This window comes from Somniosus microcephalus, chromosome 8, assembly GCF_052327205.1.
Source record: "Somniosus microcephalus isolate GS21.2 chromosome 8, FLI_Smic_1.0, whole genome shotgun sequence".
Lineage (NCBI taxonomy): Eukaryota > Metazoa > Chordata > Chondrichthyes > Squaliformes > Somniosidae > Somniosus > Somniosus microcephalus.
This window is the reverse complement of record NC_140994.1, coordinates 117,131,082-117,157,017: the sequence shown is the minus strand read 5'-3', so window position 1 is coordinate 117,157,017 and position 25,936 is coordinate 117,131,082.

Genomic DNA, 25,936 nt, shown 5'->3' with positions numbered 1-25,936 from the left:
AATGGGGACAGTTACCTGTGATGGGGACAGTTATCTGTGATGGGGACAGTTAGCTGTAATGGGGACACTTAACTGTGATGGGGACAGTTTTTGTGATGAGGACAGTTATCTGTGCTAGGGGCAGTTATCTGTGATGTGGACAGTTATCTATGATGGGAACAGTTATCTGTGATTGGGACAGCTATATATGATGGGGACAGTTATCTGTGATGAGGACAGATATCTGTGACAATGACAGTTAACTGTGATGGGGACAGTTATCTCTGATGGGAACATTTATCTGTGACGGGGACAGTTTTCTGTGACTCAGACAGTTATGTGTGATGAGCATAGTTATCTGTGATGGGGACAGTTATCGATGATGGTGACAGTTATCTGTGATGAGCACAAATGTCTGTGATGAGGAAAGTTATCTGAGATGAGGACAGTTATCTGTGATGAGGACAGTTAACTGTGATAGGGCCTGGTATCTGTGATGTTTACATTTATCTGTGATGATGACAGTTATCTGTGACTTAGACAGTTATCTGTGATGAGGACAGATATCTGTGACAATGACAGTTAACTGTGATGGGGACAGTTATCTGTGATGAGGACAGATATCTGTGACAATGACAGTTAACTGTGATGGGGACAGTTATCTCTGATGGGAACATTTATCTGTGACGGGGACAGTTTTCTGTGACTCAGACAGTTATGTGTGATGAGCATAGTTATCTGTGATGGGGACAGTTATCGATGATGGTGACAGTTATCTGTGATGAGCACAAATGTCTGTGATGAGGAAAGTTATCTGAGATGAGGACAGTTATCTGTGATGAGGACAGTTAACTGTGATAGGGCCTGGTATCTGTGATGTTTACATTTATCTGTGATGATGACAGTTATCTGTGACTTAGACAGTTATCTGTGATGGGGACAATTATCTGTGACTCAGACAGTTATCTGTGATGGGGACAGTTATCTGTGATGAGGTCGGTTATCTATGACTCAGAGAGTAATTTGTGATGGGGACAGTTATCTGTGAAGGGGACAATTATCTGTGATGGGGCAGTTATCACTGACTCAGACAATTATCTGTGATGAGGCCAGTTGCCTGTGACTCTGACAGTTATCTGTGACTAAGACAGTTATCTGTGATGAGGACAGTTATCTGTGATGAGGACATTTATCTGTGATGGGGAGAGTTACCTGTGATGAGGACAGTTAACTCTGATGAGAAAAGTTACCTGTGATGAGGACAGTTGTCTGTGATGAGTGCAGGTATCTGTGATGAGGGTAGTTATCTGTGATGTGGACAGTTATCAGTGCTGTGAACAATTATCTGTGATGAGGACAGTTAGCTGTGATGAGGAGAATTGTCTGTGGTGAGCATATTTTTCTGTGATGCAGACAGTTATTTGCGATGGTAACAGTGATCTATGATGAGGACCAGTTATCTGTGATGAGGACAGTTATCTGTGATGAGGACAGTTAACTGTGATGGGGACAGTTATCAGTTATGAGGACAGTTAACAGTGATGAGGACAGTTATCAGTGATTCAGACATTTATCTGTGATGAGGACATTTATCTGTGATGAGGACAGTTATCTGTGATGTTTACAGTTATCTGTGATGAGGACAGTTATCTGTGAGGAGCACAGTTATCTTTGACTTGGAGAGTTATCTATGATGGGGACAGTTATCTGTGATGGGGACATTTATCTGTGATGGGGCAGTTATCTGTGACTCAGACAGTTATGTGTGATGTAGACAGTTATCTGTGATGGGGACATTTGTCTGTGATGTGGACAGTTAGCTGTGATGAGGAGAGTCATCTGTGATGAGGTTACTTATCTGTGATGCGGACAGTTATTTGTGATGGTAACAGTGATCTGTGATGAGGACAATTATCTGTGATGTGGACAGTTATCTGTGATGTGAACTGTTTTATGTGATGAAGACAATTATCTCTGATAGGAACAGTTATCTGTGATGGGGAAGTTAACTGTGACTCAGACAGTTATCTGTGATGAGGACAGTTATACGTGATGAGGACAGTTATCTATGACTCCGACAGTTATCTGTGATGAGGACAGTTATCTGTGATCAGTACGATTTTCTGTGATAGGGACAGTTATCTGTGATGGAGACAGTTATCTTTGATGGTGACAGTTATCTGTGATGGTGACAGTTATCTTTGATGAGGCTAGTTATCTGTAATAGGGACAATTATCTGTGCTGAAGAGTGTTACCTGTGATGGGAACATTTATTTGTGATGCGGGCTGTTATCTGTGATGGGAACAGTTACCTTTGAAGGGGACAGTTATCTGTGATGGGTACAATTATCTGTGACTCAGACAGTTATCTGTGATGAGGAGAGTTATGTGTGATGAGGACAGATATCTGTGATTCAGACAGTTATCTGTGAATCAGACAGTTTTCAATGATGAGGACAGTTATCAGTGATGAGGACAGTTATCAGTGATTCAGACAATTATCTCTGATGTGGACAGTTATCTGTGATGAGGACAGTTATCTGTGATGAGGACAGTTATCTGTGACTTAGACTGTTATCTGTGATGGGGACAGTTATCTGTGGTGAGGACAGTTATCTGAAATGAGGACAGGTGTCTGTGAAGAGGACAGTTATCTGTGATAGGGACAGTTATCTGTGATGGGGAGAGTTACCTGTGATGAAGACAGTTATCTGTGATGTGGACAGTTATTAGTGATGGGGATATTTATCTGTGATGTGAACAGTTACCTTTGATGGGGACAGTTACCTGTGATGGGGACAGTTATCTGTGACTCAGACAGTTAGCTCTGATGAGGAAAGTTATCTGTGATGGGGACAGTTATCTGTGACTCAGACAGTTGTCTGTGAGTCAGACATTTTTCAGTTATGAGGACAGTTATCAGTGATGAGCACAGTTATCAGTGATTCAGACAGTTATCTGTGATGTGGACAGTTATCTGTGATGAGGACAATTATCTGTAATGGGGACAGTTATCTGTGATGTTTACATTTATCTGTGATGAGGACAGTTAACTGTGATGAGGAGCGTTATCTGTGACTTAGACATTTATCTGTGATGGGGTCAGTTATCTGTGATGGGGACATTTATCTGTGATGGGGACAGTTATCTGTGAATCAGAGAGTTATGTGTGATGAGGACAGTTATCTGTGATGAGTACAGTTGTCTGTGAATCAGACAGTTATCTGTGATGTGAACAGTTTTCTGTGATGAAGACAATTATCTGTAATGGGGACTGTTATCTGTGATGTTTACCGTTATCTGTGATGAGATCAGTTATCTGTGATGAGAACAGTTGTCTGTGACTTAGACAGTTAACTGTGATGGGGACAGTTATCTGTGATGGGTACATTTATCTGTGACTCAGATATTTATCTGTGATGGGGACAGCGATCTGTGACTCAGACATTTATCTGTGATGGGTACCGTTATCAGTAATGAACACAGTTAACTGTGATGGGGACATTTTGTGTGATGGGGACAGTTATCTGTGATTCAGACAGTTATCTGCGATGAGGAGAGTTATCTGTGATTCAGACAGTTATCTGCGATGGAGCCAGTTATCTGTGAAGAGGACAGTTGTCTGTGATGAGGACAGTTATCTGTGATCGGGAAAGATATCTGTGATGAGGACAGTTATCAGTGACTCAGACAGTTATCTGTGTGCATGGTCACTCTCCACATGGCCACTCTCCACACGGCCACTCTCCATGTGGCCAATCTTCATGAGGTCACTCTCCACACCGTCACTCTCCACATTGTTACTCTCCACATTGGCACCCTCCACTCAGTCAATATCCACATGGTGATGCTCCACATGATCTCTCTGCACTTGCTCACTCTCTACATGGTCAATCTCCACATGGTCCCTCTCCACATTGTTGCTCTCCACCTTGTCACTCTCCACACAGTCACTCCCCACACAGTCCCTCTCCAAATAGTCACTCTCCAAATGGTCACTCTCTGCACGGTCTCCCTCTACATGGTCACGCACCACTCGGTCACTCTTCACATGGTCACTCTCTGCATGATCATTCTCCACATTGTCACTCTCTACATGGTCACTTTCCACATGCTCACTCTCCACTCGATCACTCAGCACAATGTCACACTTTACATAGCCACTCTCCACTCGCTGACTCTCCACACGTTCAATCTCCACATGGTCACCCTCTATATGGTCACTCACCACATCGTCACTATCCACCAAGTTACTCTCCACATGGCCACTCTCCACGAGGTCATTCTTCATGTGCTCACACTCCACACGCTCACTCCCAACATGGTTACTCTCCAAATGGTCAGTTAACTGTGATGGGGACAGTTATCTGTGATGGGGAGAGTTATATGTGATGAGGACAGTTATCTGTGATGAGGACAGTTATCTGTGATGAGGACAGTTATCTGTGTTCAGGACGATTATCTGTGATAGAGACAGTTATCTGTGATGGGGACAGTTATCTTTGATGGGGGCAGTTATCTGTGATGGTGACAGGTATCTTTGATGATGCTAGTTATCTGTGATAGGGACAATTATCTGTGATGAAGAGTGTTATCTGTGATGGAAACAGTTATTTGTGATGGGGACGGTTATGTGTCATGGAAAAGTTACCTTTGAAGGGGACAGTTATCTGTGATGGGTACAGTTATCTGTGACTCAGACAGTTATCTGTGATGAGGAGAGTTATCTGCGATGAGGACAGATATCTGTGACTCAGACAGTTATCTGTGAATCAGACAGTTTTCAGTTATGAGGACAGTTATCAGTGATGAGGACAGTTAATAGTGATTCAGACAATTATCTGTGATGTGGACATTTATCTGTGATGAGGACAGTTATCTGTGATGAGGACAGTTATCTGTGATGGGGACATTTATCAGTGATGGAGTCAGTTATCTGTGATGAGGACAGTTATCTGTGATGGGGACAGTTATCTGTGATGGGGACATTTATCTGTGATGGGGACAGTTATCTGTGATGAGGACAGTTATCTGTGATGGGGACAGTTATCTGTGATGGGGACATTTATCTGTGATGAGGACAGTTATGTGTGATGAGGGCAGTTATCTGTGATGGGGACAGTTATCTGTGAATCAGAGAGTTATATGTGATGGGGACAGTTATCTATGTTGATGACCCTTATCTGTGATGAGGACAATCATCAGTGACTCAGACAGTTTTCTGTGTAGGCGACAGTTATCTGTGAGAAAGACAGTTATTTGTGTTGGGGACAGTTAGCTGGGATGAGGGCAGTCATCTGTGAGTCAGACAGTAATCTGTGATGAGGACAGTTATCTGTGAAGGGGACATTTATTTGTGTTGGGGATAATGTATCTGTGATGGGAACAGTTATCTGTGAGTCTGACAGTTATCTCTGATGAAGACAATTATCTATAATGAGGACAGTTATCTATGATGTTTACGGTTAACTGTGATGGGGAAAGTTATCTGTGATGTGGACATTTATCTGTGATGGGGACAGTTATCTGTTAAGGGGACAATTATCTGTGATGAGGCAGTTATCACTGACTCAGACGGTTATCTGTGATGAGGCCAGTTATCTGTGATGAGGACAGTTATCAGTGCTGTGAAGAGTTATCTGTGATGAGGACAGTTAGCTGTGATGAGGACAGTTATCTGTGATGAGGACAGTTATCAGTGCTGTGAACAGTTATCTGTGATGAGGACAGTTACCTGTGATGGGGAGATTTATCTGTGATGTGGACAGTTATCTGTGACTCAGACACTTATCAGCGATGGGGAGAGTTATCTGTGATGGGGACATTTATCTATGACTCAGACATTTATCTGTGATGGGGACAGCTATCTGTAATGTGGAATGTTACCTGTGATGGGGAGTGTTATCTGTGATGTGGACAGTTTCTGTGATGGGGACAGTTATCTGTGATTGGGACAGTTATCTGTGATGTGAACAGTTATCTGTGATGTCGACAGTTATCTGTAATGTGGACAGTTATCTGTGATGTGGACAGTTATCTGTGATGTGAACAGTTATCTGTGATGGGGACAGTTATCTGTGATGGGGACAGTTATCTGTGACTTAGACAGTGACCTGTGATGAGGACAATTACCTGTGATGGGGACATTTATCAGTGATGTGCATTGTTAACAGAGATGAGGACAGTTATCAGTGATTCAGACAGTTATCTGTGATGAGGACATTTATCTGTGATGAGGACAGTTATCTGTAATGGGGACAGTTATCGGTGATGTTTACAGATATCTGTGATAAGGACAGTTATCTGTGATGAGGACAGTTATCTGTGACTTAGAGATTTATCTGTGATGGGGACAGTTATCTGTGATGGGGACATTTATCTGTGATGGGGACAGTTATCTGTGATGGGGACATTTATCTGTGATGAGGACAATTACCTGTGATGGGGACATTTATCAGTGATGTGCATTGTTAACAGTGATGAGGACAGTTATCAGTGATTCAGACAGTTATCTGTGATGAGGACATTTAACTGTGATGGGGACATTTATCAGTGATGTGCATTGTTAACAGTGATGAGGACAGTTATCAGTGATTCAGACAGTTATCTGTGATGAGGACATTTAACTGTGATGAGGAGAGTTATCTCTGATGGGGACAGTTATCTGTAATGTGGAAAGTTACCTGTGATGGGGAGTGTTATCTGTGATGTGGACAGTTTCTGTGATGGGGACAGGTATCTGTGATTGGGAATGTTATCTGTGATGGCGACAGTTATCTGTGACTCAGACAGTTATCTGTGATGGGGACAGTTATCTGTAAAGACGACAGTTACCTGTGACTCAGACAGTTACGTGTGATGAGGACAGTTATCTGTAATGGGGACAGTTATCTGTGATGTTGTCAGTTTTCTGTGATGAGGACAGTTATAAGTGATGAGGACAGTTATCTGTGACTTAGAGAGTTATCTGTGATGGGAACAGTTATCTGTGACTCAGACAATTATCTGTGATGGGGGCAGTTATCTCTAATGATGACAGTTACCTCTGATGGGGAGATATATCTGTGATGGGGACATGTATATGTGACTCAGACAGTTATCTGTGATGAGGACAGTTATCTGTGATGGGGACAGTTATCTGTGATGGGGACAGTTACCTGTGATGGGGACAGTTGTCTGTGATGTTGACAGTTACCTGTGACTCAGACAGTTATGTGTGATGAGGACAGTTATCTGTGATGAGGACATTTATTTGTGATGAGGAGAGTTATCTGTGATGAGGACATTTATTTGTGATGAGGAGAGTTATCTGTAATGGGGACACTTATCGGTGATGTTTACAGTTATCTGTGATGAGGACAGTTATCTGTGATGGGGGCAGTTATCTGTGATGGGGACAGTTATCTGTGACTTAGACAGTGATCTGTGATGAGGACAATTACCTGTGATGAGGACAATCACCTGTGATGGGGACATTTATCAGTGATGTGCATTGTTAACAGTGATGAGGACAGTTATCTGTGATGAGGACATTTATTTGTGATGAGGAGAGTTATCTGTAATGGGGACACTTATCGGTGATGTTTACAGTTATCTGTGATGAGGACAGTTATCTGTGATGGGGGCAGTTATCTGTGATGGGGACAGTTATCTGTGACTTAGACAGTGATCTGTGATGAGGACAATTACCTGTGATGAGGACAATCACCTGTGATGGGGACATTTATCAGTGATGTGCATTGTTAACAGTGATGAGGACAGTTATCTGTGATTCAGAAAGTTATCTGTGATGAGGACATTTATCTGTGATGAGGGCAGTTATCTGAAATGGGGACAGTTATCGGTGATGTTTACAGATATCTGTGATGAGGACAGTTATCTGTGATGTGGAAAGTTATCTGTGATGGGGACATTTATCTGTAATGGGGACAGTTATCTGTGACGCAGACAGTTGTCTCTGATGGTGAATGTTATCTGTGAGTCAGACAGTTATCTGTGATGAGGACAGTTATCTGTGATTAGGACAGTTATCTGATTTGAGGACAGTTTTCTGTGGAGAGGACAATTATCTGTGATGGGAACAATTACCTCTGACTCAGACACTTATCTGTGATGATGACAGTTATCTGTAATTGGGACAGTTATCTGTGATGTTTACAATTATCTATGGTGACGACTGTTATCTGTGACTTATAGAGTAATCCCTGATGGGGACAGTCCTCTGTGACTCAGAGAGTTATCTGCTATGGGGAGAGTTATCTGTGTAGGGGACAATTATCTGTGATGGGGCAGTTATCACTGACTCAGACAGTTAAATGTGATGATGACAGTTATATTTGAAGAGGACAGTTATCTGTGATGGGAACAGTTACCGCTGACTCAGACAGTTATCTGCTTTGACGACAGTTATCTGTGATGAGGACAGTTATCTGTGATGAGGACAGTTATCTGTGATGAGGACAGTAATCTCTTATGGGGACAGAAATCTGTAACTCAGACAGTTATCTGTGATGGGGACAGTTATCTGTGATGGGGACAGTTATCTATGACAGACAGTTATCTGCTATGGGGACAGGTATCTGTGTAGGGGACAATTATCTGTGATGGGGCAGTTATCACTGACTCAGACAGTTATCTGTGATGAGGCCAGTTATCTGTGATGAGGACAGTTATCAGTGCTGTGAACAGTTATCTGTGATGAGGACAGTTACCTGTGATGGGGAGATTTATCTGTGATGTGGACAGTTATCTGTGACTCAGACACTTATCAGCGATGGTGAGAGTTATCTGTGATGAGGTCAGTTATCTATGACTCAGAGAGTAACTTGTGATGAGGACAGTTATCTGTGAAGGGGACAATTATCTCTGATGAGGACAGTTATCTGTAATGGGGACAGTTATCAGTGATGTTTACAGATATCTGTGATAAGGACAGTTATCTGTGATGAGGACAATTACCTGTGATGGGGACATTTATCAGTGATGTGCATTGTTAACAGTGATTCAGACAGTTATCTGTAATGGGGACAGTTATCTGTAAAGACGACAGTTACCTGTGATGGGGAGATTTATCTGTGATGGGGACATGTATATGTGACTCAGACAGTTATCTGTGATGGGGACAGTTACCTGTGATGGGGACAGTTGTCTGTGATGTTGACAGTTACCTGTGACTCAGACAGTTATGTGTGATGAGGACAGTTATCTGTGATGGGGACATTTACCTCTGATGGAGACAGTTATCTTTGACTCAGACAGTGATCTGTGATGAGGACAATTACCTGTGATGGGGACATTTATCAGCGATGTGCATTGTTAACAGTGATGAGGATAGTTATCAGTGATTCAGACAGTTATCTGTGATGAGGACATTTATCTGTGATGAGGACAGTTATCTGTAATGGGGACAGTTATCGGTGATGTTTACAGATATCTGTGATGAGGAGAGTTATTTGTGACTTAGAGATTTAGCTGTGATGGGGACAGTTATCTGTGATGGGGACATTTATCTGTGATGGGGCAGTTATCTGTGACGCAGACAGTTGTCTCTGATGGTGACTGTTATCTGTGACTCAGACAGTTATCTGTGATGGGGACAGTTATCTGTGACTCAGACAGTTGTCTCTGATGGTTACTGTTATCTGTGACTCAGACAGTTATCTGTGATGGGGACAGTTATCTGTAATGATGACAGTTACCTGTGACGGTGAGATTTATCTGTGATGGGGACAGTTATCTGTGATGTAGACCGTTACCTGTGACTCAGACAGTTACGTGTGATGAGGACAGTTATCTGTAATGGGGACAGTTATCTGTGATGTTTTCAGTTTTCTGTGATGGGGACAGTTATCTGTGACTCAGACAGTTATCTGTGATGGGGACAGTTACCTGTAATGTTGACAGTTACCTGTGATGGGGACATTTATCTGTGATGAGGACAGTTATCTGTGATTAGGACAGTTATCTGATTTGAGGACAGCTTTCTGTGGAGAGGACAATTAGCTGTGATGGGAACAGTTACCTCTGACTCAGACACTTATCTGTGATGATGACAGTTATCTGTAATTGGGACAGTTATCTGTGATGTTTACAATTATCTATGGTGACGACTGTTATCTGTGACTTATACAGTAATCCCTGATGGGGACAGTCCTCTGTGACTCAGAGAGTTATCTGCTATGGGGACAGTTATCTGTGTAGGGGACAATTATCTGTGATGGGGCAGTTATCACTGACTCAGAAAGTTAAATGTGATGATGACAGTTATCTGTGAAGAGGACAGTTATCTGTGATGGGAACAGTTACCGCTGACTCAGACAGTTATCTGGTTTGACGACAGTTATCTGTGATGAGGACAGTTATCTGTGATGAGGATAGTTAGCTGTGATGAGAACAGTTATCTGTGATGAGGACAGTTATCAGTGCTGTGAACAGTTATCTGTGATGAGGACAGTTACCTGTGATGGGGAGATTTATCTGTGATGTTGACAGTTACCTGTGACTCAGACAGTTATGTGTGATGAGGACAGTTACCTGTGAATTAGACAGTTATCTGTGATAGGGGCATTTACCTCTGATGGAGACAGATATCTTTGACTCAGACTGTGATCTGTGATGAGGACAGTTGTAGGTGATGAGGACAGTTATCTGTGAATCAGACAGATATCGGTGCTGAGGACAGTTATCTGTAATGGAGACAGATATCTGTCACTCAGACATTTATCTGTGATGAGTACAGTTATATGTGATGTGGACAGTTATCTGTGATGTGGACAGTTAACTGTGATGGGGATATTTATCTGTGATTGGGACAGTTACCTGTGATGAGGACAGTTACCTTTTATGGGAACAGTTTCCTCTGACACAGGCAGTTATCTGTGATGATGACAGTTATCTGTGATGGCGACAGTTATCTGTGATGAGGACAGTTATCTGTGATGAGGACTGTTATCTGTGATGTTGACTGTTATCTCTGACTCAGACAGCTATCTCTGATGGGGACAGTTATCTTTGACTCAGACAGTTATCTGTGATGAGGACAGTTATCTGTGATGAAGACAGTTATCAGTGCTGTGAACAGTTATCTGTGATGAGGATAGTTAGCTGTGATGAGGACAGCTATCTGTGATGAGGACAGTTATCAGTGCTGTTAACAGTTACCTGTGATGGGGAGATTTATCTGTGATGTGGACAGTTATTTGTGACTCAGACAATTATCAGCGACGGGGAGAGTTATCTGTGATGGGGACATTTATCTATGACTCAGACATTTATCTGTGATGGGGACAGCTATCTGTAATGTGGAAAGTTACCTGTGATGGGGAGTGTTATCTGTGATGTGGACAGTTTCTGTGATGGGGACAGTTATCTGTGATTGGGACAGTTATCTGTGATGTGGACAGTTATCTGTGATGGGGACAGTTATCTGTGATGGGGTGAGTTATCTGTGACTTAGACCGTGATCTGTGATGAGGACAATTACCTGTGATGGGGACATTTATCAGTGATGTGCATTGTTAACAGTGATGAGGACAGTTATCAGTGATTCAGACAGTTATCTGTGATGAGGACATGTATCTGTGATGAGGACAGTTATCTGTGATGGGGAAAGTTATGTGTAATGACGACAGTTACCTGTGACGGAGAGATTTATCTGTGATGGGGACAGTTATCTGTGATGTAGACCGTTACCTGTGACTCAGAGAGACGTGTGATGAGGACAGTTATCTGTAATGGGGACAGTTATCTGTGATGTTTTCAGTTGTCTGTGATGAGGACAGTTATAAGTGATGAGGACAGTTATCTATGACTTAGAGAGTTATCTGTGATGGGGACAGTTATGTGTCCCCATCACAGATAACTGTCCCCATGACTCAGACAATTATCTGTGATGGGGGCAGTTATCGCTAATGATGACAGTTACCTGTGACGGGGATATTTATCTGTGATGGGGACATGTATCTGTGATTCAGACAGTTATCTGTGATGTGGACAGTTACCTGTGCTGGGGAGAGTTGTCTGTGATGTTGACAGTTACCTGTGACTCAGACAGTTATGTGTGATGAGGACAGTTACCTGTGAATTAGACAGTTATCTGTGATAGGGACATTTACCTCTGATGGAGACAGTTATCTTTGACTCAGACAGTGATCTGTGATGAGGACAGTTGTAGGTGATGAGGACAGTTATCTGTGAATCAGACAGATATCAGTGCTGAGGACTGTTATCTGTGATGGAGACAGTTATCTGTGACTCAGACAGTTATCTTTGATAAGGACAGTTATCTGTGATAGGAACAGTTATCTGTGATGTGGACAGTTAAGTGTGATGGGGATATTTTTCTGTTATTGGGACAGTTACCTGTGATGAGGATAGTTATCTGTTATGGGAACAGTATCCTCTGACACAGGCAGTTATCCATGATGATGACAGTTATCTGTGATGGCGACAGTTATCTGTGATGAGGACAGTTATCTGTGATGAGGGCAGTTATCTAGTTTGAGGACAGATATCCGTGATGAGGACTGTTATCTGTGATGGTGACTGTTATCTCTGACTCAGACAGCTATCTCAGATGGGGACAGTTATCTTTGACTCAGACAGTTATCTGCTATGTGGACAGTTATCTGTGTAGGGGACAATAATCTGTGATGGAGCAGTTGTCACTGATTCAGACAGTTATCTGTGATGATGCCATGTATCTGTGATGAGGACAGTTATCAGTGCTGTGAACAGTTATCTGTGATGTGTACAGTTATCTGTGATGAGGACAGTTATCTGTGATGAGGATAATTATCTTTAATGATGACAGTAACCTGTGATGTGGAGGCTTACCTCTGATGTGGACAGTTATCTGTGATGGGGACAGTTATCTGTGATGGGGACAGTTAACTGTGACTTAGACAGTGATCTGTGATGAGGACAATTACCTGTGATGGGGATATTTATCTGTGATGGGGACAGTTATCTGTGACGCAGACAGTTGTCTCTGATGGTGACTGTTATCTGTGACTCAGACAGTTATCGGTGATGGGGACAATTATTTGTAATGATGACAGTTATATGTGACGGGGAGATTTATCTGTGATGGGGACAGTTATCTGTGATATAGACCGTTACCTGTGACTCAGACAGTTACGTGTGATGAGGACAGTTATCTGTAACGGGGACAGTTATCTGTGATGTTTTCAGATATCTGTGATGAGGACAGTTATTAGTGATGAGGACAGTTATCTGTGACTCAGACAATTATGTGTGATGGGGGCAGTTATCTCTAATGATGACAGTTACCTGTGACGGGGAGATTTATCTGTGATGGGGACAGTTATCTGTGACTCAGGCAGTTATCTGTGATGGGGACAGTTACCTGTGAAGGGGACAGTTGTCTGTGATGTTGACAGTTACCTGTGACTCAGACAGTTATGTGTGCTGAGGACAATTACCTGTGATGGGGACATTTATCAGTGATATGCATTGTTAACAGTGATGAGGACAGTTATCAATGATTCAGACAGTTATCTGTGATGAGGACATATATCTGTGATGAGGACAGTTATCTGTAATGGGGACAGTTATCGGTGATGTTTAAAGATATCTGTGATGAGGACAGTTATCTGTGCTGAGGACAGTTACCTGTGACTTAGAGATTTATCTGTGATGCGGACAGTTATCTGTGATGGGGACATTTATCTGTGATGGGGACAGTTATCTGTGACACAGACAGTTGTCTCTGATGGTGACTGTTATCTGTGTCTCAGACAGTTATCTGTGATGGGGCAGTTATCTATGACTCAGACAGTTATCTGTGATGGGGTCAGTTATCTGTGACTCAGACAGTTATCTGTGATGGGGACAGTTATCTGTAATGATGACAGTTACCTGTGACGGGGAGATTTATCTGTGATGGGGACAGTTATCTGTGATGTAGACCGTTACCTGTGACTCATACAGTCACGTGTGATGAGGACAGTTATTAGTGATGAGGACAGTTATCTGTGACTTAGAGAGTTATCTGTGATGGGAACAGTTATCTGTGACTCAGACAATTATCTGTGATGTGGGCAGTTATATCTAATGTTGACAGTTACCTGTGATGGGGAGATTTATCTGTGTTGGGGACAGTTATCTGTGACTCAGACAGTTATCTGTGATGGGGACAGTTACCTGTGATGGGGACAGTTGTCTGTGATGTTGACAGTTACCTGTGACTCAGACAGTTATGTGTGATGAGGACAGTTATCTGTGAATTAGACAGTTATCTGTGATAGGGACATTTACCTCTGATGTGGACAGTTAACTGTGATGGGGATATTTATCTGTGATTGGGACAGTTACCTGTGATGAGGACAGTTATCTGTTATGGGAAAAGTTTCCTCTGACACAGGCAGTTATCCATGATGATGACAGTTATCTGTGATGGCGACAATTATCTGTGATGAGGGCAGTTATCTGTGATGAGGGCAGTTATCTAATTTGAGGACAGTTATCCGTGATGAGGACTGTTATCTCTGATGGTGACTGTTATCTCTGACTCAGACAGCTATCTGTTTAGGGGACAATTAACTGTGATGGGGCAGTTATCACTGATTCAGACAGTTATCTGTGATGAGGCCAGTTATCTGTGATGAGGACAGTTAGCAGTGATGAGGACAATTATCTTTAATGATGAAAGTTACCTGTGATGTGGAGATTCATCTGTGATGTGGACAGTTATCTGTGACTCAGACAGTTATCTGCGATGGGGGCAGTTATCTGTGATGGGGACATTTATCTATGACTCAGACAGTTATCTGTGATGGGGAGAGTTATCTGTGATGTGGACAGTAATCTGTGATGGGGACAGTTATCTGTGATGGGGACAGTTATCTGTGACTTAGACAGTGATCTGTGATGAGGACAATTACCTGTGATGGGGACATTTATCAGTGATGTGCATTGTTAACAGTGATGAGGACAGTTATCAGTGATTCAGACAGTTATTTGTGATGAGGACATTTATCTGTGATGAGGGCAGGTATCTGTAATGGGGACAGTTATCGGTGATGTTTACAGATATCTGTGATGAGGACAGTTATCTGTGCTGAGGACAGTTACCTGTGACTTAGAGATTTATCTGTGATTGGGACAGTTATCTGTGATGGGGACATTTACCTGTGATGGGGACAGTTATCTGTGACGCAGACAGTTGTCTCTGATGTTGACTGTTTCTGTGACTCAGACAGTTATCTGTGATGGGGCAGTTATCTCTGACTCAGACATTTGTCTGTGATGAGGACAGTTATCTGTAATGATGACAGTTACCTGTGACGGGGAGAATTATCTGTGATGGGGACAGTTATCTGTGATGTAGACCGTTACCTGTGACTCAGACAGTTACGTGTGATGAGGACAGTTATCTGTAATGGGGACAGTTATCTGTGATGATTTCAGTTATCTGTGATGAGGACAGTTATAAGTGATGAGGACAGTTATCTGTGACTTAAAGATTAATCTGTGATGGGGACAGTTATCTGTGATGGGGCAGTTATCTGTGACTCAGACAGTTATCTGTGATGGGGACAGTTATCTGTGACTCAGACAGTTATCTGTGATGGGGACAGTTATCTGTGATGAGAATTGTTATCTGTGATGAGGACAGTTATCAGTGCTGTGAACAGTTATCTGTGATGAGGACAGTTAGCTGTGATGAGAATTGTTATCTGTGATGAGGACAGTTATCAGTGCTGTGAACAGTTATCTGTGATGAGGACAGTTACCTGTGATGGGGAGATTTATCTGTGATGTGGACAGTTATCTGTAACTCAGACACTTATCTGCGATGGGGACAGTTATCTGTGATGGGGACATTCATCTATGACTCAGACAGTTATCTGTGATGGGGACAGCTAGCTGTAATGTGGAAATATACCTGTGATCGGGAGAGTTATCTCTGATGTGGACAGTTTCTGTGATGGGGACAGTTATCTGTGCTTGGGACAGTTATCTGTGATGTGGACAGTTATCTGTGATTTCGACAGTTATCTGTGATGGGGACAGTTATCTGTGATGTGGACAGTTATCTGTGATGAGGACAGTTATCTGTGATGGGGACAGTTAACTGTGACTTAGACAGTGATCTGTGATGAGGACAATTACCTTTGATGGGGACAGTTATCAGTGATGTGCATTGTTAACAGTGATGAGGACAGTTATCAGTGATTCAGACAGTTATCTGTGATGAGGATATTTATCTGTGATGAGGACAGTTATCTGTAATGGGGACAGTTATCGGTGATGTTTACAGATATCTGTGATGAGGACAGTTATCTGTGATGAGGACAGTTATCTGTGACTTAGAGATTTATCTGTGATGCTGACAGTTATCTGTGATGGGGAGCTTTATCTGTGATGGGGACAGTTATCTGTGACGCAGACATTTGTCTCTGATGGTGACTGTTATCTGTGACTCAGACTGTTATCTGTGATGGGGACAGTTTTCTGTGACTCAGACAGTTATCTGTGATGGGGAGAGTTATCTGTGACTCAGACAGTTATCTGTGATGGGGACAGTTATCTGTAATGACGACAGTTACCTGTGACAGGGAGATTTATCTGTGATGGGGACAGTTATTTGTGATGTAGACCGTTACCTGTGACTCAGACAGTTACGTGTGATGAGGACAGTTATCTGTAATGGGGACAGTTATCTGTGATGTTTTCAGTTATCTGTGATGAGGACAGTTATAAGTGATGATGACAGTTACCTGTGACTGGGAGATTTATCTGTGATGTTGACAGTTAGCTGTGACTCAGACAGTTATGTGTGATGAGGACAATTACCTGTGATGTGGACATTTATCAGTGATGTGCATTGTTAACAGTGATGAGGACAGTTATCAGTGATTCAGACAGTTATCTGTGATGAGGACATTTATCTGTGATGAGGACAGTTATCTGTAATGGGGACAGTTATCGGTGATGTTTACAGATATCTGTGAAGAGGACAGTTGTCTGTGATTTTGACAGTTACCTGTGACTCAGACAGTTATGTGTGATGAGGACAGTTATCTGTGAATTAGACAGTTATCTGTGATAGGGACATTTACCTCTGATGGGGACAGTTATCTTTGACTCAGACAGTGATCTGTGATGAGGACAGTTGTAGGTGATGAGGACAGTTATCTGTAAATCAGACAGATATCAGTGCTATGGGCAGTTATCTGTGATGGAGACAGTTATCTGTGACTCAGACATTTATCTGCGATGAGTACAGTTATATGTGATGTGGACAGTTATCTGTGACTCAGACAGTTTTCTTTGATGAGGACAGTTATCTGTGATAGGGACAGTTATCTGTGATGTGGACAGTTAACTGTGATGGGGATATTTATCTGTGATTGGGACAGTTACCTGTGATGAGGACAGTTATCTGTTATGGGAATAGTTTCCTCTGACACAGGCAGTTATCCGTGATGATGACAGTTATCTGTGATGGCGACAATTATCTGTGATGAGGACAGTTATCTGTGATGAGGACAGTTATCTGTGATGTGGGCAGTTATCTAATTTGAGGACAGTTATCCGTGATGAGGACTGTTATCTGTGATAGTGACTGTTATGTCTGACTCAGAGAGCTATCTCTGATGGGGACAGTTATCTTTGACTCAGACAGTTATCTGCTATGGGGACAGTTATCTGTTTAGGGGACAATTATCTGTGATGGGGCAGTTATCACTGATTCAGACAATTATCTGTGATGAGGGCAGTTATCTGTGATGAGGACAGTTATCAGTGCTGTGAACAGTTATCTGTGATGAGGACAGTTATCTGTGATGAGGACAGTTATCTGTGATGAGGACAATTATCTTTAATGATGACAGTTACCTGTGATGTGGAGAGTCATCTGTGATGTGAACAGTTATCTGTGACTCAGACAGCTATCTGCGATGGGGAGACTTATCTGTGATGGGGACAGTTATCTGTAATGTGGAAAGTTACCTGTGATGGGGAGATTTATCTGTGATGTGGACAGTTTCGTTGATAGGGACATTTATTTGTGATTGGGACAGCTATCTGTGATGTGGACAGTTATCTGTGATGGTGACAGTTATCTGTGATGTGGACAGTTATCTGTGATATGGACAGTTATCTGTGATGGGGACAGTTATCTGTGATGGGGACAGTTATCTGTGACTTAGACAGTGATCTGTGATGAGGACAATTACCTGTGATGAGGACAATTACCTGTGATGGGGACATTTATCAGTGATGTGCATTGTTAACAGTGATGAGGACAGTTATCAGTGATTCAGACAGTTATCTGTGATGAGGACATTTATCTGTGATGAGGACAGTTAATTGTAATGGGGACAGTTATCGGTGATGTTTACAGATATCTCTGATGAGGACAGTTATCTGTGATGTCGACAGTTATCTGTGACTTAGAGATTTATCTGTGATGGTGACAGTTATCTGTGATGGTGAAATTTATCTGTGATGGGGACAGTTATCTGTGATGCAGACAGTTGTCTCTGATGGTGACTGTTATCTGTGACTCAGACCGTTATCTGTGATGGGGACAGTTATCTGTGACTCAGACAGTTATCTGTGATGTGGACAGTTATCTGTGACTCAGACAGTTATCTGTGACGGGGACAGTTATTTGTAATGATGATAGTTACCTGTGATGGGGAGATTTGTCTGTGATGGGGACAGTTATCTGTGATGTAGACAGATACCTGTGACTCAGACAGTTATGTGTGATGAGGACAGTTATCTTTAATGGGGACAGTTATCTGTGATGTTTTCAGTTATCTGTGATGAGGACAGTTATAAGTGATGAGGATAGTTATCTGTGAATTAGAGAGTTATCTGTGATGGGAACAGTTATCTGTGACTCAGACAATTATCTGTGATGGGGCAGTTATCTCTAATGACGACAGTTACCTGTGAGGGGGAGATTTATCTGTGATGGGGACAGTTACCTGTGATGGGGACAGTTGTTTGTGATGTTGACAGTTACCTGTGACTCAGACAGTTATGTGTGATGAGGACAGTTATCTGTGAATCAGACAGTTATCTGTGATGTTTTCAGTTATCTGTGATGAGGACAGTTATAAGTGATGATGACAGTTACCTGTGACTGGGAGATTTATCTGTGATGTTGACAGTTACCTGTGACTCAGACAGTTATGTGTGATGAGGACAATTACCTGTGATGGGGACATTTATCAGTGTTGTGCATTGTTAACAGTGATGAGGACAGTTATCAGTGATTCAGACAGTTATCTATGATGAGGACATTTATCTGTGATGAGGACAGTTATCTGTAATGGGGACAGTTATCGGTGATGTTTACAGATATCTGTGATGAGGACAGTTGTCTGTGATGTTGACAGTTACCTGTGACACAGACAGTTATGTGTGATGAGGACAATTATCTGTGATTTAGACAGTTATCTGTGATAGGGACATTTACCTCTGATGGGGACAGTTATCTTTGACTCAGACAGTGATCTGTGATGAGGACAGTTGTAGGTGATGAGGACAGTTATCTGTAAATCAGACAGATATCAGTGCTATGGGCAGTTATCTGTGATGGAGACAGTTATCTGTGACTCAGACATTTATCTGCGATGAGTACAGTTATATGTGATGTGGACAGTTATCTGTGACTCAGACAGTTTTCTTTGATGAGGACAGTTATCTGTGATAGGGACAGTTATCTGTGATGTGGACAGTTAACTGTGATGGGGATATTTATCTGTGATTGGGACAGTTACCTGTGATGAGGACAGTTATCTGTTATGGGAATAGTTTCCTCTGACACAGGCAGTTATCCGTGATGATGACAGTTATCTGTGATGGCGACAATTATCTGTGATGAGGACAGTTATCTGTGATGAGGACAGTTATCTGTGATGTGGGCAGTTATCTAATTTGAGGACAGTTATCCGTGATGAGGACTGTTATCTGTGATAGTGACTGTTATGTCTGACTCAGAGAGCTATCTCTGATGGGGACAGTTATCTTTGACTCAGACAGTTATCTGCTATGGGGACAGTTATCTGTTTAGGGGACAATTATCTGTGATGGGGCAGTTATCACTGATTCAGACAATTATCTGTGATGAGGGCAGTTATCTGTGATGAGGACAGTTATCAGTGCTGTGAACAGTTATCTGTGATGAGGACAGTTATCTGTGATGAGGACAGTTATCTGTGATGAGGACAATTATCTTTAATGATGACAGTTACCTGTGATGTGGAGAGTCATCTGTGATGTGAACAGTTATCTGTGACTCAGACAGCTATCTGCGATGGGGAGACTTATCTGTGATGGGGACAGTTATCTGTAATGTGGAAAGTTACCTGTGATGGGGAGATTTATCTGTGATGTGGACAGTTTCGTTGATAGGGACATTTATTTGTGATTGGGACAGCTATCTGTGATGTGGACAGTTATCTGTGATGGTGACAGTTATCTGTGATGTGGACAGTTATCTGTGATATGGACAGTTATCTGTGATGGGGACAGTTATCTGTGATGGGGACAGTTATCTGTGACTTAGACAGTGATCTGTGATGAGGACAATTACCTGTGATGAGGACAATTACCTGTGATGGGGACATTTATCAGTGATGTGCATTGTTAACAGTGATGAGGACAGTTATCAGTGATTCAGACAGTTATCTGTGATGAGGACATTTATCTGTGATGAGGACAGTTAATTGTAATGGGGACAGTTATCGGTGATGTTTACAGATATCTCTGATGAGGACAGTTATCTGTGATGTCGACAGTTATCTGTGACTTAGAGATTTATCTGTGATGGTGACAGTTATCTGTGATGGTGAAATTTATCTGTGATGGGGACAGTTATCTGTGATGCAGACAGTTGTCTCTGATGGTGACTGTTATCTGTGACTCAGACCGTTATCTGTGATGGGGACAGTTATCTGTGACTCAGACAGTTATCTGTGATGTGGACAGTTATCTGTGACTCAGACAGTTATCTGTGACGGGGACAGTTATTTGTAATGATGATAGTTACCTGTGATGGGGAGATTTGTCTGTGATGGGGACAGTTATCTGTGATGTAGACAGATACCTGTGACTCAGACAGTTATGTGTGATGAGGACAGTTATCTTTAATGGGGACAGTTATCTGTGATGTTTTCAGTTATCTGTGATGAGGACAGTTATAAGTGATGAGGATAGTTATCTGTGAATTAGAGAGTTATCTGTGATGGGAACAGTTATCTGTGACTCAGACAATTATCTGTGATGGGGCAGTTATCTCTAATGACGACAGTTACCTGTGAGGGGGAGATTTATCTGTGATGGGGACAGTTACCTGTGATGGGGACAGTTGTTTGTGATGTTGACAGTTACCTGTGACTCAGACAGTTATGTGTGATGAGGACAGTTATCTGTGAATCAGACAGTTATCTGTGATGTTTTCAGTTATCTGTGATGAGGACAGTTATAAGTGATGATGACAGTTACCTGTGACTGGGAGATTTATCTGTGATGTTGACAGTTACCTGTGACTCAGACAGTTATGTGTGATGAGGACAATTACCTGTGATGGGGACATTTATCAGTGTTGTGCATTGTTAACAGTGATGAGGACAGTTATCAGTGATTCAGACAGTTATCTATGATGAGGACATTTATCTGTGATGAGGACAGTTATCTGTAATGGGGACAGTTATCGGTGATGTTTACAGATATCTGTGATGAGGACAGTTGTCTGTGATGTTGACAGTTACCTGTGACACAGACAGTTATGTGTGATGAGGACAATTATCTGTGAATTAGACAGTTATCTGTGATAGGGACATTTACCTCTGATGGGGACAGTTATCTTTGACTCAGACAGTGATCTGTGATGAGGACAGTTGTAGGTGATGAGGACAGTTATCTGTAAATCAGACAGATATCAGTGCTATGGGCAGTTATCTGTGATGGAGACAGTTATCTGTGACTCAGACATTTATCTGCGATGCGTACAGTTATATGTGATGTGGACAGTTATCTGTGACTCAGACAGTTTTCTTTGATGAGGACAGTTATCTGTGATAGGGACAGTTATCTGTGATGTGGACAGTTAACTGTGATGGGGATATTTATCTGTGATTGGGACAGTTACCTGTGATGAGGACAGTTATCTGTTATGGGAATAGTTTCCTCTGACACAGGCAGTTATCCGTGATGATGACAGTTATCTGTGATGGCGACAATTATCTGTGATGAGGACAGTTATCTGTGATGAGGACAGTTATCTGTGATGTGGGCAGTTATCTAATTTGAGGACAGTTATCCGTGATGAGGACTGTTATCTGTGATAGTGACTGTTATGTCTGACTCAGAGAGCTATCTCTGATGGGGACAGTTATCTTTGACTCAGACAGTTATCTGCTATGGGGACAGTTATCTGTTTAGGGGACAATTATCTGTGATGGGGCAGTTATCACTGATTCAGACAATTATCTGTGATGAGGGCAGTTATCTGTGATGAGGACAGTTATCAGTGCTGTGAACAGTTATCTGTGATGAGGACAGTTATCTGTGATGAGGACAGTTATCTGTGATGAGGACAATTATCTTTAATGATGACAGTTACCTGTGATGTGGAGAGTCATCTGTGATGTGAACAGTTATCTGTGACTCAGACAGCTATCTGCGATGGGGAGACTTATCTGTGATGGGGACAGTTATCTGTAATGTGGAAAGTTACCTGTGATGGGGAGATTTATCTGTGATGTGGACAGTTTCGTTGATAGGGACATTTATTTGTGATTGGGACAGCTATCTGTGATGTGGACAGTTATCTGTGATGGGGACAGTTATCTGTGATGTGGACAGTTATCTGTGACTTAGACAGTGATCTGTGATGAGGACAATTACCTGTGATGAGGACAATTACCTGTGATGGGGACATTTATCAGTGATGTGCATTGTTAACAGTGATGAGGACAGTTATCAGTGATTCAGACAGTTATCTGTGATGAGGACATTTATCTGTGATGAGGACAGTTAATTGTAATGGGGACAGTTATCGGTGATGTTTACAGATATCTCTGATGAGGACAGTTATCTGTGATGTCGACAGTTATCTGTGACTTAGAGATTTATCTGTGATGGTGACAGTTATCTGTGATGGTGAAATTTATCTGTGATGGGGACAGTTATCTGTGATGCAGACAGTTGTCTCTGATGGTGACTGTTATCTGTGACTCAGACCGTTATCTGTGATGGGGACAGTTATCTGTGACTCAGACAGTTATCTGTGATGTGGACAGTTATCTGTGACTCAGACAGTTATCTGTGACGGGGACAGTTATTTGTAATGATGATAGTTACCTGTGATGGGGAGATTTGTCTGTGATGGGGACAGTTATCTGTGATGTAGACAGATACCTGTGACTCAGACAGTTATGTGTGATGAGGACAGTTATCTTTAATGGGGACAGTTATCTGTGATGTTTTCAGTTATCTGTGATGAGGACAGTTATAAGTGATGAGGATAGTTATCTGTGAATTAGAGAGTTATCTGTGATGGGAACAGTTATCTGTGACTCAGACAATTATCTGTGATGGGGCAGTTATCTCTAATGACGACAGTTACCTGTGAGGGGGAGATTTATCTGTGATGGGGACAGTTACCTGTGATGGGGACAGTTGTTTGTGATGTTGACAGTTACCTGTGACTCAGACAGTTATGTGTGATGAGGACAGTTATCTGTGAATCAGACAGTTATCTGTGATGTTTTCAGTTATCTGTGATGAGGACAGTTATAAGTGATGATGACAGTTACCTGTGACTGGGAGATTTATCTGTGATGTTGACAGTTACCTGTGACTCAGACAGTTATGTGTGATGAGGACAATTACCTGTGATGGGGACATTTATCAGTGTTGTGCATTGTTAACAGTGATGAGGACAGTTATCAGTGATTCAGACAGTTATCTGTGATGAGGACATTTCACAGAATCACAGAATCACAGAAACCCTACAGTGCAGATACAGGCCATTTCGGCCCATCGAGCCTGCACCGACACATATCCCACCCGATCCCCGTAACCCCACGTATTTAATCCCCCTAACACTAAGGGTCAATTTATCATAGCCAATCAACCTAACCTGCACATCTTTGGACTGTGGGAGGAAACGGGAGCACCCGGAGTAAACCCACGCAAACACGGGGAGAATGTGCAAACTCCACACAGACAGTCGCCCGAGGCCAGATTCGAACTCGGGTCCCTGGCGCTGTGAGGCAACAGTGCTAACCACTATGCCACCGTGTCACATTTATCTGTGATGAGGACAGTTATCTGTAATGGGGACAGTTATCGGTGATGTTTACAGATATCTGTGATGAGGACAGTTGTCTGTGATGTTGACAGTTACCTGTGACACAGACAGTTATGTGTGATGAGGACAGTTATCTGTGAATTAGACAGTTATCTGTGACAGGGACATTTACCTCTGATGGGGACAGTTATCTTTGACTCAGACAGTGATCTGTGATGAGGACAGTTATCTGTAAATCAGACAGATATCAGTGCTGTGGGCAGTTATCTGTGATGGAGACGGTTATCTGTGACTCAGACATTTATCTGCGATGAGTACAGTTATATGTGATGTGGACAGTTATCTGTGACTCAGACAGTTTTCTTTGATGAGGACAGTTATCTGTGATAGGGACAGTTATCTGTGATGTGGACAGTTAACTGTGATGGGGATATTTATCTGTGATTGGGACAGTTACCTGTGATGAGGACAGTTATCTGTTATGGGAATAGTTTCCTCTGACACAGGCAGTTATCCGTGATGATGACAGTTATCTGTGATGGCGACAATTATCTGTGATGAGGATAGTTATCTGTGATGTGGGCAGTTATCTAATTTGAGGACAGTTATCCATGATGAGGACTGTTATCTGTGATAGTGACTGTTATGTCTGACTCAGACAGCTATCTCTGATGGGGACAGTTATCTTTGACTCAGACAGTTATCTGCTGTGGGGACAGTTATCTGTTTAGGGGACAATTATCTGTGATGGGGCAGTTATCACTGATTCAGACAATTATCTGTGATGAGGGCAGTTATCTGTGATGAGGACAGTTATCAGTGCTGTGAACAGTTATCTGTGATGAGGACAGTTATCTGTGATGAGGACAGTTATCTGTGATGAGGACAATTATCTTTAATGATGACAGTTACCTGTGATGTGGAGAGTCATCTGTGATGTGAACAGTTATCTGTGACTCAGACAGCTATCTGCGATGGGGAGACTTATCTGTGATGGGGACAGTTATCTGTGATGGGGACAGTTATCTGTGACTTAGACAGTGATCTGTGATGAGGACAATTAGCTGTGATGAGGACAATTACCTGTGATGGGGACATTTATCAGTGATGTGCATTGTTAACAGTGATGAGGACAGTTATCAGTGATTCAGACAGTTATCTGTGAAGAGGACATTTATCTGTGATGAGGACAGTTATCTGTAATGGGGACAGTTATCTTTGACTCAGACAGTTATCTGTGATGAGGACATTTATCTGTGATGAGGACAGTTAATTGTAATGGGGACAGTTATCGGTGATGTTTACAGATATCTCTGATGAGGACAGTTATCTGTGATGTCGACAGTTATCTGTGACTTAGAGATTTATCTGTGATGGTGACAGTTATCTGTGATGGTGAAATTTATCTGTGATGGGGACAGTTATCTGTGACTTAGAGATTTATCTGTGATGGTGACAGTTATCTGTGATGGTGAAATTTATCTGTGATGGGGACAGTTATCTGTGATGCAGACAGTTGTCTCTGATGCTGACTGTTATCTGTGACTCAGACCGTTATCTGTGATGGGGACAGTTATCTGTGACTCAGACAGTTATCTGTGATGTGGACAGTTATCTGTGACTCAGACAGTTATCTGTGACGGGGACAGTTATTTGTA